Here is a 19,065-nt window from a genome sequence, read left to right as displayed (position 1 = left end):
CACATTTTTTCTAGAAAAAGAGAGAAAAAAAAAAAAAAGAAGGTAAAAGCAAAGCATATATTTTTTGATAAAAGAAAGATCACGAGTTCATAAATTTTGACTTTGCACGTTCATGAGATGAAAACAACAAGAGGTGTTAATATATATATATATATATATATATATATATAATACTAATTTCAAAAGAATAAAGATGAAATGATAGGAGAATTCATTGGAGGAGCATCCAATTATACTATTGATTCCCTTTTATAAAGTATAAAATCAGATATGAGTTGGGGCGCTTATAGATATATATATATATATATATATATTGCATCGATGTAAAATAAAAAGTATTCCTTTTTACTTTTAAGCTGTAATGTTATACACATATTTTGTATATGAATTATTACTTAAGATTAATTTAATTGATAATATTTAATCACTCTTATAATTTTATTTTAACAAAAGAATGGAAGTTTTTATTATTTTCAATATCTTGTTTTTTACAAGAAATTTTTTCTCATACATGTGTAATAAATAAGTTTTTTCTCATGTTATTATACTATTAACCATTTTTTCAATAGAGGAATTAAAATATAATTTAAGATATAGTATGGGAGGTTTTATGGTAATTTTACAGGCTATATCATCATATGGCATCGCATATAATTGAAGGAAAATAAACGCATTAAGTTGATAAATTTTAACAAAATTACAAACAACGATAATAATTAAACTTTTAAAGTATAAAGACTAAATTTTAAATTTTATAAAAGTTTAGGGATTGAAAAAATTTTAACATTAAAAAATCCTGAAAGTAAAGAAAATAAAATGAAATCTGATATTTAAATATTCAATCTTCTAATCAAATTGATTATGATGATGATGATGTTGCATATAAGAGGCAGATGATGAGTAATGGGTGAAATGACGACAGGAGTGGACCGAGGGACATTGATGTAATTAGAAACACCGGCCAAACCTTATTTGTAAATACTCCTAGGGATCCATGATTGGCCGTACACTTCAATCTTTTGGGGCTTGCAGCGTCACCACACCAACTCTCAAATGTTAAATTCCTATGCCGATCAACAACGTCCACAGTCCACGAATCTTGGCTTTTTAACCATCTCAAAGAGGATAATTAACGTCCTTCCCCTCATTTTTTTTCTTTTACGAACGGAACTAACCTTTTCTAATATTTTACATCATGAACTCGCCCTCTATTATTAAGTAGAGGTACTTATGAGTTAGACATAAATATAATATTAACATATTTTATATTTACTTAAACTTAGTTTAGTTTGAAATGTGGATTTATAATTTTTTAAATTTATTTATATTTATAAAAGATTAACTTAAACTCATTTTAAATCCGTTCATATTATTTTTAATTTTTAATTTGGTATTTAATTCACATTTACTTTTATCATTTAAATTCCATCTTAATTAGTATTGTTAGAACCGAGTTAAACTATTTAATTAAACCAAGAAGCAATAGCTTGACTAATTTAATAAAAATAACTAAATATAGAGTAAACCGTTACAAATGGATTAAAATTGGAAAATATCTAATTAGTTATATATAATTGCTATGAGTAAACTTTTAATCTTATCACATATGATTATCATATATATATATATATAAATCTGATTAGTTAATATCTTTTCCATTTATTAATAATGTAATACTTGATTTCAATTCATAATTATTTGTTCCAATTACAATAGGCATAATGTTAAATTTTGACTTCAACGTTTATATTTTTGTCAATTTGTCTCTTATTTCTTTTTGAGTTAAATTTGACCTCAATCTTAAAAAAATTAAATTGTTATTTTTAAATAGAAATAATGGTTAAAATGTTAATTTTTAACATGGTAGTTCAAATGAGAATCCACATGTACTCCATGCTCTCTTTTTTTTTTGAATTTTTATGAAAATTTTATAAACTTTTGAATTTAAAATATTTTTATTTTTATGTTTTTAAATTTATTAATTAACATGACGTATAAGACAAACAATGTCATATTAGTATGAAAGGATACGTGAACTATCATACAATTATTACACCAACATCGTTAAAAAAATTAATATTTTAGTTAAAAAATAATTTAACTCTTTAATTAAAAAATAAAAGACAAATTGACAAAAGATATAACCGTTAAGATCATTACAATATAATAAATTACTTTGTTAAAATGGTGATTGGGATGAAGTTGAAAATTTCAATAAAAGTTGCACTCCAACATGGTTAAAAAAAGTAGCTTTAATAAATAGGGTGAAGCGGAAGAGTGAGGGTTGAGAAGGGCAAGGGTAATGAATGTATTCATCCGCCAATTTCAAGGAAATGAGCCACATCATTAACCCCAACATTTTATCATGCTTGCTTTTCCCCGGCTTTTCCGAGAAAGTAATCCTCCCCTCACCCCACCCCCCCAAAAAAAAAAAAAGAATTATGTCATCCCCTAAATTTACCACCTTTGTCTTCTCTATTCTAACATTTTTCTCCCTCTCTTTACTACATCCTTTTTCTCAACATTCAATTTTCTTTTACTATCCATCAAGCTTCGGTTTAATTAATTTTGAAAATTTTGAGATTTATAACAATTAAATATTTCATTATCATTTAAGTTAATTATTTTGTTTTTCTTTTTTAATAATATTATTTTTGAAGTTTGAATCTATATATTTTTTTGAGAATACAATAAATCTTATTATTACGTCAAACACTTATCATATAGTGGTTTACTATAATTAATTTTGATTTTATTATTTAGATGCATTATTTATAATTGTGGTTCAAGTATTTCTATTGTCATAAAATAATCCCAATATTATATTTATCTCTGTTTTAATTATTGATGTTAATTTGTTTGCTTTATTTCCTATCAACAGGTTATACAAATAGTGCATTTAACAGCAGCATTATTGTTAGAATTTTTAGGATAAATTCTAAATTTGTATATAAGTTTGATTCATTATATGAAAGAATGACAGATATTGGAATTCAAGCTTCAAAAATTTCAAACAATGTTTTAAAATGATTATATAAATTAAATGGATACGTAAGGGGATTTTACAGCCCAACTTTTTTCTAGTTTGCTCAGCTAATGGGCAAAACCCAATTCACAATGTTTCCTTGCCATGCCTTGTGTTACTGGATATTTCAATGCTGACAGCCTCGTTGTTGGTATTCCGTTTTCAACTGTTATAATAAGCATTAATAATTGTAGTAGAACGATTGTAAAGTAATAAATAAAGAAAAATAAAAATATATAAATTTTACGTGAAAATATTTTCAGAAAAAAATTACAAATAGGGGAGAAAAAATTCACTAATGTTGAAAAATGAATGATACTAAAGGAGTTTCGACTATATCAAGAGTTGAAAACTTTGTCCTAATCAAAGTCAAATAATAGAAGTATAGTTATACACGAACTCAACTTATGCGGTATGTCAGTCCAGTTATTTTCTTCAACAAGTGATGGGATTCGAGTTACACAATCTCTAACATCATTAATTGTGAGGCTAACATCCTTACTTTCAATAACTTCCTGAAGGATTCAGAACCTTGAGGTTGTCACTCTTACCTTTAAGCGCATAGGCCTTAATTCCAGCAGTTCCCCATGAACTAGCTGCTTGGATTAGGATCCATCATAAATGTTGAATGCATGATGAGATCCTAAAAAGTATCAAGACAGTCCCTTTTCAAGAGCCTTTGTGAGATAAGAGGGACTCCAAGGTAAATATTATAGAAGTATTTGTTTTGATAATCAAAGTTTATTTTATAATGATTGGATAAAAGAAATTAGCTGCTGGATTTAAAAGAATGCTTCTTATTTATATTATTAAAACATTCATAATTTATACTATAAAGACATTAATTATTACTAAATATTTATAAATTTTAGGTTAGAATGTATTTCAGGTTTCTATACTCTTCGCTATTTAAAATTTAGTCTATTTACTTTTATTTTTAAGAATTTAATCCTAAACTTTTCAAATTTAAAATGAAAGTCTAATCGTTAACATTACTAAAATTCTTTTGTTAAATTGATTCATTACAACATTATTTTTTTTATTGCATGGCTACCAAAGCGAGCATTTGTTTATTTCAAAATGTCAAACTAGTAGATTTAATAAAAGAAATTTAATGAGGTAAACTATTGGACTAGATTTTTTAAATTTAAAAAGTAGAGGGATTAACTTCCTAAAAATAAAAATAGAGGGATTAAATTCTAAATCTACGAAAAGTATAGGGACTTGTAGCATATTTCAACCTAAAATTTAATATAAAAAATTTAAAATTAAGTATGGTTTTCTACCCACCTTTGCATTGGGTTAATTATTTTTTGGACAAAATTAAAAAGTGAAAATTCAAAGGTCATAATATGCTCCAAGTCCTTATACTCTTCGTTCATTTGGGACTTAAAAATCATAATTTTATTTTCATGAATTTCATCCCTTTTCATTTTCGGATCAAATTATTAACATTGTTAATTTTGGTTAAATTCTCTAGCATGAGATATTGGATTTTTTTTAAAAATACTCACTTGATAGTCATGTAACAAAAAAAAACATTGAAATGAACTTGAATTTAATAGAAAATTTTAACAATATTAAGAATTCTTAAAAATTCACTCAATATTTTAATCATAATAAAATATTTAGATTAACTAATGGTATTATAAAACTTGAGATACCAAATTATGTCAAATTAAAAGTATAGAGATTAAATTTGAATTTTGAGCATATTATAGGATCAAAATTAAAATTTGACTATTGTTATATAATAAAAAAGGTTATATTTGAACATGTGTCAGATAAGGAAATCTTAAAACATTTTTGTCCCCTTTTCAATAATGAATTTGATAACAATTTTAACTTCACTAACGAATGAAAATACCGATCAACTCATTTAAGTATGAATTGCAAGTCAACCCATTTAAAATCTATGGTTTAGAAATGAAAAAAGTAATAAATAATAAAATAATTTTCTACTTTTAATTTTTTTTCACACTAACACCTTTAAATATGTATTTTTTTGACGAATTACAATAATATAGTAAAACTCAAACCACATTTGGGACGGTTAGCAGTCTTAACCATCAGACTATTTCACATATTTTAAGAATAAAAGAATTAATAAATAAAATTCTCACTACAGTAAATATAAATGTTAAACCAAAGATATTCCAATTAAATTATGGAGGAAAACCTTTTCTTAAAAATACACATTCTAATTTATTATGTAAAATAGATTTTTATGTCATTGTTTTAAAAGCATATATGATTAAAATTGAGATTATTAAAAACATATATATATATATATATATATTAAATTAAATATAAAAATTAAATTTCAAATGTGTGATGTTACTTTTATATATAGTTGATAAATTATTAATGTTAAAATATATTATTAAAATCAGTAATAATAATAAATGATTTTATTAGAACAATAAATTATATTAACTATATCAATAATTTATTATTATGATTAAATATAAATATGTATGTTTAATACTATTGAAAATATTTTAAAATTTTAAAAATTAAAATTAAAATTAATTATTAATATTTTAAGTTAAATTTTATTTAAAAATCAAGTTATTTATAAGAATTTTAAAAAAAATGATTTACAAAAGGGAAACAACTTTCTAGAATAAATCAACATGTATATATATTGTCTTAAATTTCAAAGTGGGAAGGATTTTGAACAGCAACAAGCTTGAATCAAAACAGGAAAACTACTACAGTACAAGATCGTAAAATGAAGTTTGGATGGCTCAAAATGTAAGGGTTCATGGTATCACAATTTCTCTTATAAATTTAGACAAATAAAAGATAGCGTAATCTTATCTTAGATTTTAGATTCCGTTTTAAATCTTAATAACATAAGAAATCAAGATTATATCTTAACTCTATTAAAATTATAAAATAATCGAAATGTTGAGAATTCAAACGATATAATTTTATTTTATAATATAAAATTACATGTGTAATGTAAAATTCGAACAACTAAACGCTCTCATGCTAATTTGATAGGAGTATTATTTTTCATCATATTTTAGTATATAAGTTAGCAATAAATTAATTCTCATTTGTGATTTTTAGCTAATCACGAGACTTGTTTTTGAAGAAGCCTTATTTTTTGCAAGAGTTTTTTTTTTTTGAAAAATTCGACTGGGCTTTATTTATCTTAAAATTATCAGTATAACATAGTCTTTTAGAACAATAGAAATGGACCCTACAATTGAAAAGAATAAGTAAAAAGAAAATTTGGCCCAAGAGAAAGGAGGCCACACGCTAAAACAAAACTAACAGATAAGATACAAAAACAGAAAAATATCTAATTCAAACGTCCCATCCAGTTGGTGTAAAATAGCTGGCATCCACTAACCATCTGAAGTTCCAAGTTCCCATGCCATCCGTTCAAAACAATAGCAGTTTCCCAAGGAGATTTCATTTCTGCTATCCCTTCCTCTTTAGATTTCTCTAGATTTCCTTCAGTCTGGGTTTCTCAACCATCTTTCCTCTCTTCCTCGCTGAAGGCAAATGAAGGCTACATCCTCCAGGTATGTTTCTTCTCCCGTTTTTAAGGCTTCTGTTGCAAGTTCATGAGCTTGACGATTCTCTGATCTGTGAATAAACTGGAAATGGCTTTCTTGAAAAAATTGTTTCTTTCTTTGGATATATTGGATGACCACCTCTATCACTGACTTGTCTGTTGCTGTTGAGTTGCATTTTTTTATAACTATTTTTGAATCTCCTATTATGGTAATTGATTGAAAACCAGTGAGATCCCTAACTTTACTGCTTGTAATCCTGCATATGGCTTCGCTATGAACGGGGACGATATTGTGGAGTGGAGTACTGATTTTGAGGCAAGAAACTCGTCCATCTCCCCCCTCACCACCATACCCGAAGTCGATCTTGAATATTTGTTGTCAAAGGTTGCATCAAAATAGATAGTTGCTATCGTACTTCTTGTGTTCTATCTCTGACGTCTGTTATCACCTAAGGTAGATGGTCTTTCTTCCATTCCATCAATTTCTGCTATGTAACTGTGGACTCGTTTTGACAACTCTCGCCCTGTGGTTGTTTTCCCCTTGTCGAAACCATTTTTAAATTTGAAAACCAAACGAGGATCGACTTTTTGAAAACTAAATGTGGAGTCGCCACCAATTTTTTTTTTTGTTTAGGTGTAATTGGACCATCTAATAAAAAATTTTATTCTATTTAAATCAATTTTGGCCTACGTAAATATGAGAAAATGGGTTCGGCAGTCGATTATGTATGAGGAAGGATTAGCACCCTCATTACGCCAAAAATTGGTACAAAATTGATTAAATACTGTCCTTATGTCTGAGATTTAAAAATGTTTTTGAAATGTGGTTCCTTTTATAAACATTTGAATAGCCCAAGTTGGTCGTCAAAATTCTCTTATTTCAGAGGAATACAGCATCATATCCAGCACGATAGGACACGATCATTTACACCCTCGAAAACACGATAAATTTCGACTTCCAAAAGTTTATATGTTGAAAATCACAAAAGGATGCCCAATTATTTAGTCCAACGAAAAAACCGAAACCCAGCACAGTAGGGCACGATCCCTCGAATTTTTAGACATTGAACATTGCCTTGTTTTAGAATTTAGAAAACATGAGTGAAGTTCTAAAGGGATATTCGATTATTTTGATCAAACGGGAAATTGCAACCCAGCACGATAGGGCACGATTCCCCGAATTGCCAAACATCAAACATTTCCTTCGTTTTAAAGAATTTTTAAAGACATGAGTGAAATTCCAAAGGAATATTCGATTATTTTGAACAAACGGGAAATTGCAACCCAACACAATTGGGCACGATTCCCTGAATTGCCAAACATCGTACATTGCCTTTGTTCTAAAGAATTTTTAAATGAATAATTATAAAACTAGCTTAAAACGCATTAATTCAACTTGAAATAAAACGAACTTAATCTTTAAGATTTGGACCTTATAAAACAACATTTAAGTAAACCAAGTGGAAAACAATGATATGGGATAATATACACACAGAAGATACAATACTTGATGAATGAGGATAATGTATCTTATTTAATCAACTAACAAAATAAATAATTAAATATAACTAACCTAAAAATATAACCCAATTTCAATCATGTATAGAGAATAATTGATATGACAATACAAGGACGAAAATAATATGCCACAATAATATTCATAGCCCAATATAACATAATCAATACAAGATATACAAAATAAAATAAAATTAAAAACAATGTGGTATACAACTAGTTTGAAATAATGATAAACACGTAGTGTATAATATATAAATTGATGGATTTAAAAAACTAGAGATATATGTAATCTTTTAAATGAGTGTTATAGAATGAATATCTTAAATCAAATAATATACAATGTGTTAAAAACATTTTAAAATACATGCAATAAAAGAGAATTTAATAATATATAAACATGAAAGGATAGCCAAAATGCATGATAAAATAGAATTTCAGAAAATATACTATATACATAATGGATTAAAAGCATACACACACACACATATATATATATATATATATATATAAAATTTAAAAGCAATCACATGTAAAAATAACATAGAAATGATAATACATATAAGATTAAATTAATTTGATTATATGTATACAAATATATAAAACATTTAAATGAGATCCTACATAATATATTAAAATAATATGATATAAAGAAGAATCTCAAAATAATAATTTTATAAACACAAAAAAAAACAAAGTTCTCAAATAACTTCACTCACATAATTAAATGAATTTTAAAAATAATAAGTATTTTTAAATAAAAACCCCATTAAAATAATATATGTACAAATATACCCAGAAAAATTTAGACGAAACATTATCAAAAAATGCTAAAAATAATATAATAAAACCAACTCCAAAATAACCATGCAAATAAAAACAAAGCAAATTTATTTTAAAAAAACACATATATAAGAACATTAAATGAATTTTAAAATAATAAGTATTTTAAATAGCAAGCTCAATATGAATATTTAAATAAAATTTTACACATAATGTAAAATAAAATAATGATTTATTTAAACAAAAAATTATTAAAAGTTTTGACACATAAAAAATAATTAAATGAATCTCCTCAAAATAATGAATCATATAAACAAAAACCTAATTGAAATAAAATTGAAATGAAAAAGGATAATTTATAAATTTTGAAATTAAACGGAGGGCTAACGCACAGTACGCGTAAATGCCAAGGGACTAAAGTTGAAAATAATCCTAGTCCCAAAACGCAAGGCTTAAACGCGGGCTAAATTGATATGATTTCTTAATTCCAGATGCCATTTAAAAATAACTAAAATACACATAGGGCCTAATTCAACATTAGAGTGAATGAGAGGGGTCATGCGTGCAAATCTCCCAATTTAAGCCAAGGCACATGAATCTGGCCTGCTAAACGGGTCAACACGCGGGTCTTTACCCCTTAGAACGACTCCGTTTTCTAAACCTTTATAATGGATAAATCAGCCAAATCAAACTAAACCCCATTTTTCCCTTATCAAACCCTAAATCTCCCCTCTTATTGCCGATTCATCTCAGCCAATAATGCTCTCAAGCCTGAGGAATGACTTTCAGCCTTGAAATCTTCCTTTGGCTTCGACTTTAACGAAGCAAAGAAAAGAAATCCATGGCATTTTGCAAGGTAAAACTTATCTTTTCCTTTTTCTTTTATTTTTTTACATGCAATTATGAAAGACTCAACAAAACAAAAAAAGAAAATGGAATCGAAAATTAAAGAGACTGGAAAATAGAGAATCACCTTTCGATTTTGATAGCCTTTTTTTTTTATTTCAATATGCATAGTATGCGTAACCTCGAAAATACATTGTTTTTTGGCTTTATAGCCGAAATCCCAAAACAAATAAAATAAAAAAAATACAAATTTTCTTCATTTTTTCCTATTTGCTGTTGTCCTGCTGCCGTTTGCTTGTTTTTTGTTTGCAGGCACGGGGTACGGGGCCAGCTGTGGTGCACGGCTCGTTGACGTGGAGGCGTGGGCGTGGTTATGGCGTAAGGAGGCCGTACAGTGCTGCTACGGAGGTATGGAGAGGGCAGTCGGCGTTGGAGGCTGCTAGGGTTTGCTAGCTTGGCTACACCTAGGTTTGGATTTTGGGCCATTGGGCCCCGTTGTAAATGGGGATTTGGGTTTGTTATTAGGCTGATGTAAATGGACCGAACTATTAATGGACTGTTTTAATTTGGTTTTTTTTTTTTTTAGTTATTTTGGCTTTGGTATGGACTTGGGCAAATTGACCCGTTTACACCCTTCATGAACAAGTTGGTTCCTGGAGCTCTATATCATCCATGCAGCACAACAAAAAAGTCGACACTGTTAACTGTTGCCTATGGTAAAAACCTAGGTAAGCCAATCCCACAGATCTGTTGTAACACCCCTATCCCGAATCCGTCGCCAGAATAGGTGAAGGGGCATTACCAGACTTGAAACTCATATCAGAACAGTAAATTTTTTTTTTTTTAGAACATTCCTTTAGATAAATACTAAAGACAGTCAGGGATACAATTTAAACTTCTATAAGTACACATTCAAAAGATGCCATTTTCGCATGGCTTATATACATTAACCAAAATATTCTTCGGCCACTGGTCTATTCTATACATGCCATAAAATAATTCAAAACATAACAATAATAAGCAGTGGATAGTGATAGTGTGACTAGTTGCTGACGATCCCCGAGCCTGTAGCTTCCAAATGAGATCTATAAAACAGAGGAAACAAGTAAACGGAGTAAGCATTACAATGCTTAGTAAGTTTTAAGCAGTGTCAACAGATAACAATCAAATTATAACATAGTTGTTCGTATTTTTATTTCACTCTTCCTTCGGGCATACCTTCCCTTTACCGAATATGCACATCTCATCATATACAATAGGCAGATAAACTTTCACATAAAGGTGAGCTCATGTGACATAGATATATTGTATAATTTCACATAACCTCTCGCACTGATCCGATGTCACATAATCATAGGAATAGTCTCATAGATTGCTCACGTATGCATCACATAACTACCTTATGATTTAGTTCAAATCAAGCTCACATATAAACTTGGAGTACATACCTGTTTAACCTTTCGCATTGAATATATTTATAAGCAATTCTTATTGCGAAGTCTTATAGCTTTAAACTCTACTCGGATTATCGGCGAGACCTTTAGCTCAGATGAAATCTCCACACGAAGTCGTGGTCTTAACCTGCACATAGTCACCACATATGGTCATCTGGTCTTTAATCCCGGGTTTACATCATAGAGTTTCATGCATATTTATTCACATGTTACAACATTCACATCGACTATCACATTTGTAATTCATTTACTTCATCAAATATCTAATAAAACACACCTTCCGCCGTTTGTCATTTGGGCACAATATATATATATACATCCCCCACATCTCTCACATTAGCCATTTCGCTTTACCACATATCCATCTCATACACGTTTCGCATTAGCCATTCGGCTTTACCTCATATCCATCTCATACACATTTCGCATTAGCCATTCGACTTTACCACATATATACACTTCCATGTTCATCACATTGGCCATTTGGCCTTATCACATATATGCATGTTCACATTCATCACATTGGCCATTCGGCCTTATCACACATATGTATGTTCACATTCATCACATTGGCCATTCGACCTTATCACATATATGCATGTTCACATTCATCACATTGGTCATTCGGCCTTATCACATATATGCATGTTCACATTCATCACATTTGCCATTCGGCCTTATCTCATATATACACATTCACATTCATCACATAAAATCCTAAATCAAAATATAAATTTTCATGTATTCACATCACAATTATCCAAATATACTTCACATACCACATATACTTTCATGTATAGACTTTGTCTTGGCTGAATCTACATCTATCATTTTCCAATGAATAATTCAATTTCATGCCATACTATCATTTCATATTCGAATACTTATAAACTTACAATTTCACAAATTTTAATATCAAAGATCCATCTAACACTCATATATCATTTTATTATATCACAATTTAGAATTCACGTATGGGTTTAATCAATAGCTTATGAGCAACTAAAACAAGTTTTATCCATGTTTACAACATAACCACAAATTCTCTACAAGCTGTTTTCCGAGCAACAATCGTTAAATTATTTGTAACTGGGGCTACGAAATTCCAAATTATGTGCCGTTAATTTTCCATGAAAATAGACTCGTATATCCTCTATCTAAAAATTTTCAGAATTTTTGGTTTGGCCAATCAATACCAGATTTTTCTTAAAGTTTCCTATTTTATCGCTTGACTACTCGACTACTCTTCACTAAGAATTTAATTTCTCATTGTACGAATTCAAAATATGTTTTGAGTCTAAGCATATAATTTTATCTTATAATCATTTTTGTACGATTTATAATGATTTTCCAAATCTTGAGCAGGGATTTGAGCCATTCGACTGTCTCACACAACTTTGAAAATCTCATTATCGGCAACCCTTTACTTACACGATTTATTTTATCTGAAACTAGACGCATCAAGCTTTAATTACATAATTTATTCAGCCTTTAACTCAACTCCCACAATTTATGGTAATTTTTCCAAAACACGCCATCTGCTTTGTCCCTAGCAGATTTATACAATTTACTCTGTAAAGTTCTCATTCACATATTTAAAACATAATATCATATATGCCGTCATTTAGAAAAGTCATTGACCTTAACGTATATATATAATTCATATTCATCCCGTTTTAAAACTTAAACTTACAAAGGAATCAAACTCAATTACTTAAGAACTTACCTCGGAAGTTGTCGAATGATTACAGATCGACTATTCGGTTAGGTAGCTTTTTTTCTTATCCGAATTAGACTCCCTCAGCTCTTGAGCTTGAATAAACAAATTTAATCTATTACAAACCAATTATACAAACTCATGGCCGAATTCAACAAGAAGACTAACTAGATTCTACTAGCCACTCATTGCTCTATTATTAACCTTACTTAATTATAAACACATTCGGCAACTACCTCAACCTTATTAACACATATTCGGCTAGGAAGAAAGATTGATAATTTAACAACCTTAGCTTAACATATAATTTGTTGTAACACATCTTTAAGCATTTTTTTATTCCATCAACTCAAAACACATTCATCACTCACAATAACTAAATTCATATTCGGCAATGGCCTCCAATATAGTGACCGATTCTTCTCAACTAGCACCTAGTGTACACACATGATCATTTGTTTGATTCAAACACCTATCCACCAAAATTCATCCAAATTAACAAGAACAACAACCACATTCCTTGTTATCTACCATGATCGAAACCCATATTCATTCACCAAATATCAAAAATTTAACATGGGTCCAATAATGAACTTAGAAATTTACTAGGATTTAACTAATATTTCAAAAATTAACCAAAACTTCTTACCTTAATTAGGACTAGGATGACCGAATGATGTTCTCCCCTCAACTTCTTTCACATTCGGTTCTTCAAGAAACAAAGATGAATACTTTGTTTTTATCACCCATGTTCTCTTTATTATATTATCATTATTAAATAAATAAAAGCCATTTAGTTAACATGTTGATAATATAAAATTTATATGTTATTTATTAACTAGCAACATGGCCGGCCACCAATAATAAAGTGGGCAATTTGACATGCAAGCCCCACATTTTAGCCATGTTAACAATTGACCACTTTAAGAAAAAGACTTCTAAAATTTTCCTTTATATAATCAAATTCCAACTAAATAATTTAGCATCCAATTAACTAAATTAGACCACCCAACTTTCACAATAGGTAATTCACATAACAAAAACACTGAAATTAATATTTTACAAAATTTTTGACTAGGTTTTGTGGTCCCGAAACCACTTCCCGACTAGGGTCAATTTAGGACTGTCACATCTGTAATAGCATTATTTGTGACCCATGAGAGACTAAGATTTTGCCATGTTTCTGTTGTTATATGGCACTGTCTAAACACATAGTTGCTATCTTCTTCTGCACTTCGACACTGGGGACATAAGCTATCTGAAGCCATTCTTCTTAGTCTTAAATTCTTTAAGGTAGGGATAAAGTTCCATGAAAGACGCCAGATAGTGATGGCAATTTTTAAAGGAAGGCGTAGACTCCATAATTTCCTTTAGAAATTTTTTGTTTCGATCTGCATTAAATAATCATTAGGATCTGTAGTTGCCTATTGTAATAGTTTATAGGCACTTCTGACTGTAAATTCGCTAGAATTTTCTCCTCCTCAGACTTGAAAGTCGCCATGTTCTTCTTCCGCCAAAGGAATTTTTAGAATCTTTTGTGCATTATTTTCTGAAAATGTATTTTCAATTAAATCAGCTTTCCACTTTCTTGTTGTTGCCTCAATTAAGTCCGAAACTAACTCAATTCCTGTATTGTTGATATTGCTATTATTTCTATCAATGTCTTCTACACCTGGAATCTAATGATCATTCCAAACAGAAATTCGGTCTCCTTTCCCAACTCGCCAACATAAACCATCTTGCAGTAGTCTTTTTGCTGCCCAAACGCTTCTCCAGGTAAGCGAAGGTAAATTCCCTAGCCGTGCATGGATAAAATCTGATTGTGGATAATATTTAGCTTTTAAGACCTGTGCTAATAATGAATTTGGGAAATTAATAAGACGCCAACCTTGCTTGGCTAATAAGGCAACATTAAATTTGTCGAAACCATTTTTATTTTAGAAAACGGGGATCGACTTTAAAATGAGGTATGGAGTCGCCACCGACCTTTTTTGAGGTGTAATCGAATCACCTTGAGATTGATCATTTTAATAAAATATTTAATTTATTAAAATAATAATTTTAGGTCTACAAAAATTGAGAAAAAGGGTTCGGGAGTCGGTTAAGCTCGAGGAAGGGTTAGCACCTCCGTAACGCCCAAAATTAGTACCAATTGATTACTGAACGTCCTATCGTTGAAAATTTGGGAAAAAAATTTAAAATACGATTCCTTTAAAAATGTATGAACAATTCGAATTGTATTTTAAGGTTCACATGCTCCAAAGAAATAAAATACCACATCCAGCACGTTAGGACACGATACTTTAAGCCTCCAAGAACTGATATCACCTTATAATTTCCAAAACATGCAACGAATTCTTAGAAGGGTATTCTGTTATTTGGCCAAACGGAAAAATCTAAACCCAACACGTTAGGGCACGATTTCCCGAATTTTCAAACACGAAATATTGCCTTGATTTGTGAAATTTCAAATAAGCAATTACAAAAACCGAGTCAAAGTATACTTGTTTGATTTGTTTGAAATAAAAGACAATCGATATTAAGCGTATATGAGAATTATAATCACGATGCAACAATAAAAATATAATTATATATATAAAACAATATAATATGGAGGAAAAAAAAACTCATAATACATATGACCATATGAAAACTAGGAACCTTCGCAAAATAATTCAAAAACCATTATGAAAAATATACCAAGGAGTAACACATGTTAAAATTCGACATAACTTATATGTATATAAAAGCGATAATATATAAACAACTATTAAAACATATAATATACAAGAAGGATTCAAATAAATAGTGTATAACATAATTTCAAGTAAAACAAATTGATGTGATTAATGATGCATGTAAGAAAAATAAAAAATAAAAAAATAATACATATACAAAGATACTAAAATATTCAAATGAATAAAATATATAATTTAAAATAAGATCCTAAAAGAAAGCCAAATTATACATAAATAAATTTTAAAGAAAATATATACATAATAAATTTAAAAGAAAATATTTACATAAAATATTATGAAAACAATATTGTATATAGAATGGAGCTCATTTTATCAAAAAAGAAAAAGAAAAATATATATATATGTTGTATAATAATAATATATAAAAAGTATTTTAACTAAATACTATACGAGAATTTAAAATGATAGTACATAAAATAGAATTTTAAAGTGACACTTTACAATTTGAACAAATAAAAACAAGGTAAAATTATTAAAACAGCCCAAAATGTATGTTTAAATAATATTTTTTTTAAAAAAAAGTTGAATGCTAAATAAATTAAAGGAGTAATGAATTATACATGTTGAAATGGAAATAAGCTCAATTGAAATAAAACTAAACTAAATGGGACAATTAATAAGTAAAATAAGCCATTAAAACCAAAATCAGGACCCAAATGTAGCGCGCGTAAATTTACAAGGACCGAAAAAGTAAATAAACCATGCCCCGAAACAATTCCTTTCAGCGCGGACTGAAATGAATGGACGCGCAAATTCCTGGGACAATTTAAAAGAACAGAAAATATAAACAAGCTTCAATTACAAGCCAGCGCAAGAGGGGAAGGACCAAACGTGAAAATTAACCATTTAAAGAAATTGGGCGCATAGACCAAGTCAAAAGGCTATCTGTTCCTTCCCCCAATGCTATTCCCTTTTATTACTTTAATTTAAAGCGTATTTCAAAACTTTTTGCTTAAAAACATTTCAATTCTTGTTTGTTTTTTCTTTAAAAAAAACTTTTGAGATACTTTCAACTCACGCCTCCTCTTCTACCCTTTTCAGTCGGTATCGATCCTGTCGAAGATTTGTCGCGCCATGACCACTGATGAAGGCCCGATTCTGGCGATGAGCTCATGATAACAGGTACTTCCCTTCCCTTACTTCTTGAATTTTGTATATAAAAAGAATGAAATAAAAAAACCGAAAGAAAATCAAAGATAGAAAAATAATCACCTTCAAAAGATCTTGTTTGAATCAATTTTGTTTCCGTGCTTTTTCGTACTCAATCTATATTCAATTTCTCTCAAAAAAAAGAGTAAAAAAAAAAAACCTTTACAATCAAAAGTCAGAGGCTTTATACCCCAAAACATGCGGTTTTTGGCCATTTTGCTTATGCTGCAGGTCGTGAAGACATGGGGGCGGAGAACACGGACGTGGGGAGAGCAATGCGCGAGTCGGAGGTTGTGCGTGGTGCATGGAGGCTGTTGGTGGCCATTGCTGCGGCGCGAAATAGATGGAAACCCTAGAGTTTTCGAATTTGGGCCTAGTGTTGTTGGGCCATTTGTAACTTGGCTTGTATTTCGGGTTGTTTTATGTAATTGGGTATTTGGGCTTATTTGTAAATGGACTCATTTGATGATCTGTTTTAATTTTGGTTTTTTGTATGTATAATCCGGGCCAAAATTGAGTCTTACAAAATTGATCAAGACTTTGAAAACCCAAACCACCCTTGTCTTTTACAAGACAAAGAGCTTTCCAAGCACACCAATGAATGCCCCTTTTACCATAACTCTTCTGCCACCAAAACTTCGCTATAATGCTTTCAAGATCTTCTCATAAAGTCTTAGGAAGCAAAAAACAGGCCACCGCATACGTCGGGATAGCTTGAAGAATAATCTTAATGAAAACTTCTTTTTTCTTCTACCTATCATATTCGGTAATCCAAGGTAACGTTCTGGATCATTAGAACTTCGTATGCCCAATATGCGAGTAACTGCTCTCTTTTCTTCCTCTCGAGTATTAGAGCTAAAGAAAACTATGGATTTATCAAAATTGACTCTTTGACTCGAACAATTTCCATACTAGCGTAAAATATTTTTTAAGAATCTAGCTCTCCTTTCAGTAGTCTCTCCAAAAAGAATGTAATCATCTGCAAAGAGTAAATGTGAAAATTGTGGACCTCTTCTGCTCGCCTTAACCCCTATTAAATGCCCTTCTCGAAGTGCCAGCTTCATTAGGCTAGATAAGCCTTCTCCACAAATCAAAAATAAAAATGGACTTAAAGGGTCACCTTGTCATAATCCTCTCATAGGTTGAAATAACTCTCTAACCTGGCAATTAAGTATCACTGAATAGGAGACGGTAGATACACATTTCATAATAAAATCGATCCAATTTGGGTCAAAACCCATTTTCCTCATCATCTCTTTCACAGAAGTCCATTTAACTCTATCATATACTTTATTCATATCGAATTTTACTACCATGAGTCACTTTTTCCCTATTTTTTTCCTCCTTAGGGTATGTAAAATTTCTTACGCCAATAATACATTGTCTGAAATTAGTCTTCTTGGCACAAAAGCACTCTGTGCATTATCAATGCATTTCTCCAAGACTCCTCTAAAGCGATTAGCAATAGCCTTTGCTAATATTTTATAAACGACATTACATAAGCTAATGGGACGAAAATGAGAAAGGTTGGTCAGATTTACTTTTTTGGAATAAGCACAATATGTGTGGTATTGATTGGACTAACCTCCATGCCACTATTCAGATGTTGAAGATAAAAAGTTGAGACCTTACCCCCAACAATGTGCTAGTATTTTTAAAAAAATAAAGCCGGAAAGCCATCTTCACCTGGTGCTTTTGTGCTTGTCAGTACCTCCCTAATCTCATCCATTGTATATTGCATCTTGAGTATGCTATTATCCTTTTCAGTAATACACCGTTCAATACCTGTTAAAAGATGTTCATACATGTCAGGTTCCCCAGCCTCAAATAACTCCTAGAAATAGGATTTAACGATTTTTTCCATTTCTTGTATATTCTCTATCTCTCTTCCATTTGGATTCTGTAGCTTTCGGATGCTGTTTTTTTATCGCTTTTGTGTCGCGAGACTATGGAAGAAAGCTGTATTCCTGTCCCCAAGTTTCAGCCAATTTGCTCTTACTCTCTGCTTCTAGTATCTTTCATCCTTGTCAATCTCCAAGTTCAGTTGCACCTTTGTATCAATCAGCTCTGCTGAATTATTATCACTCCTCTCAGCTTTCATTAATTCAAACAGCTTTGAAGTTAAAAGCTCTTTTTTCCCACAGAAATTTAACTTCAGCTTCGAACGATTCCTCCAATACCCACCAAGCTTCAAATTTAAAATTTTTCTGACTCCATTTATCATCTTTATTTATGGTTATTAAAAGGGGACAATAATCAGATGTCGAGTGCACCAAATGTTGAAT

Source organism: Gossypium arboreum, chromosome 12, assembly GCF_025698485.1.
Source record: "Gossypium arboreum isolate Shixiya-1 chromosome 12, ASM2569848v2, whole genome shotgun sequence".
In the NCBI taxonomy this organism is placed as follows: domain Eukaryota; kingdom Viridiplantae; phylum Streptophyta; class Magnoliopsida; order Malvales; family Malvaceae; genus Gossypium; species Gossypium arboreum.
The sequence above is the reverse complement of the archived record's forward strand: the minus strand, read 5'-3'. Positions refer to the sequence as shown.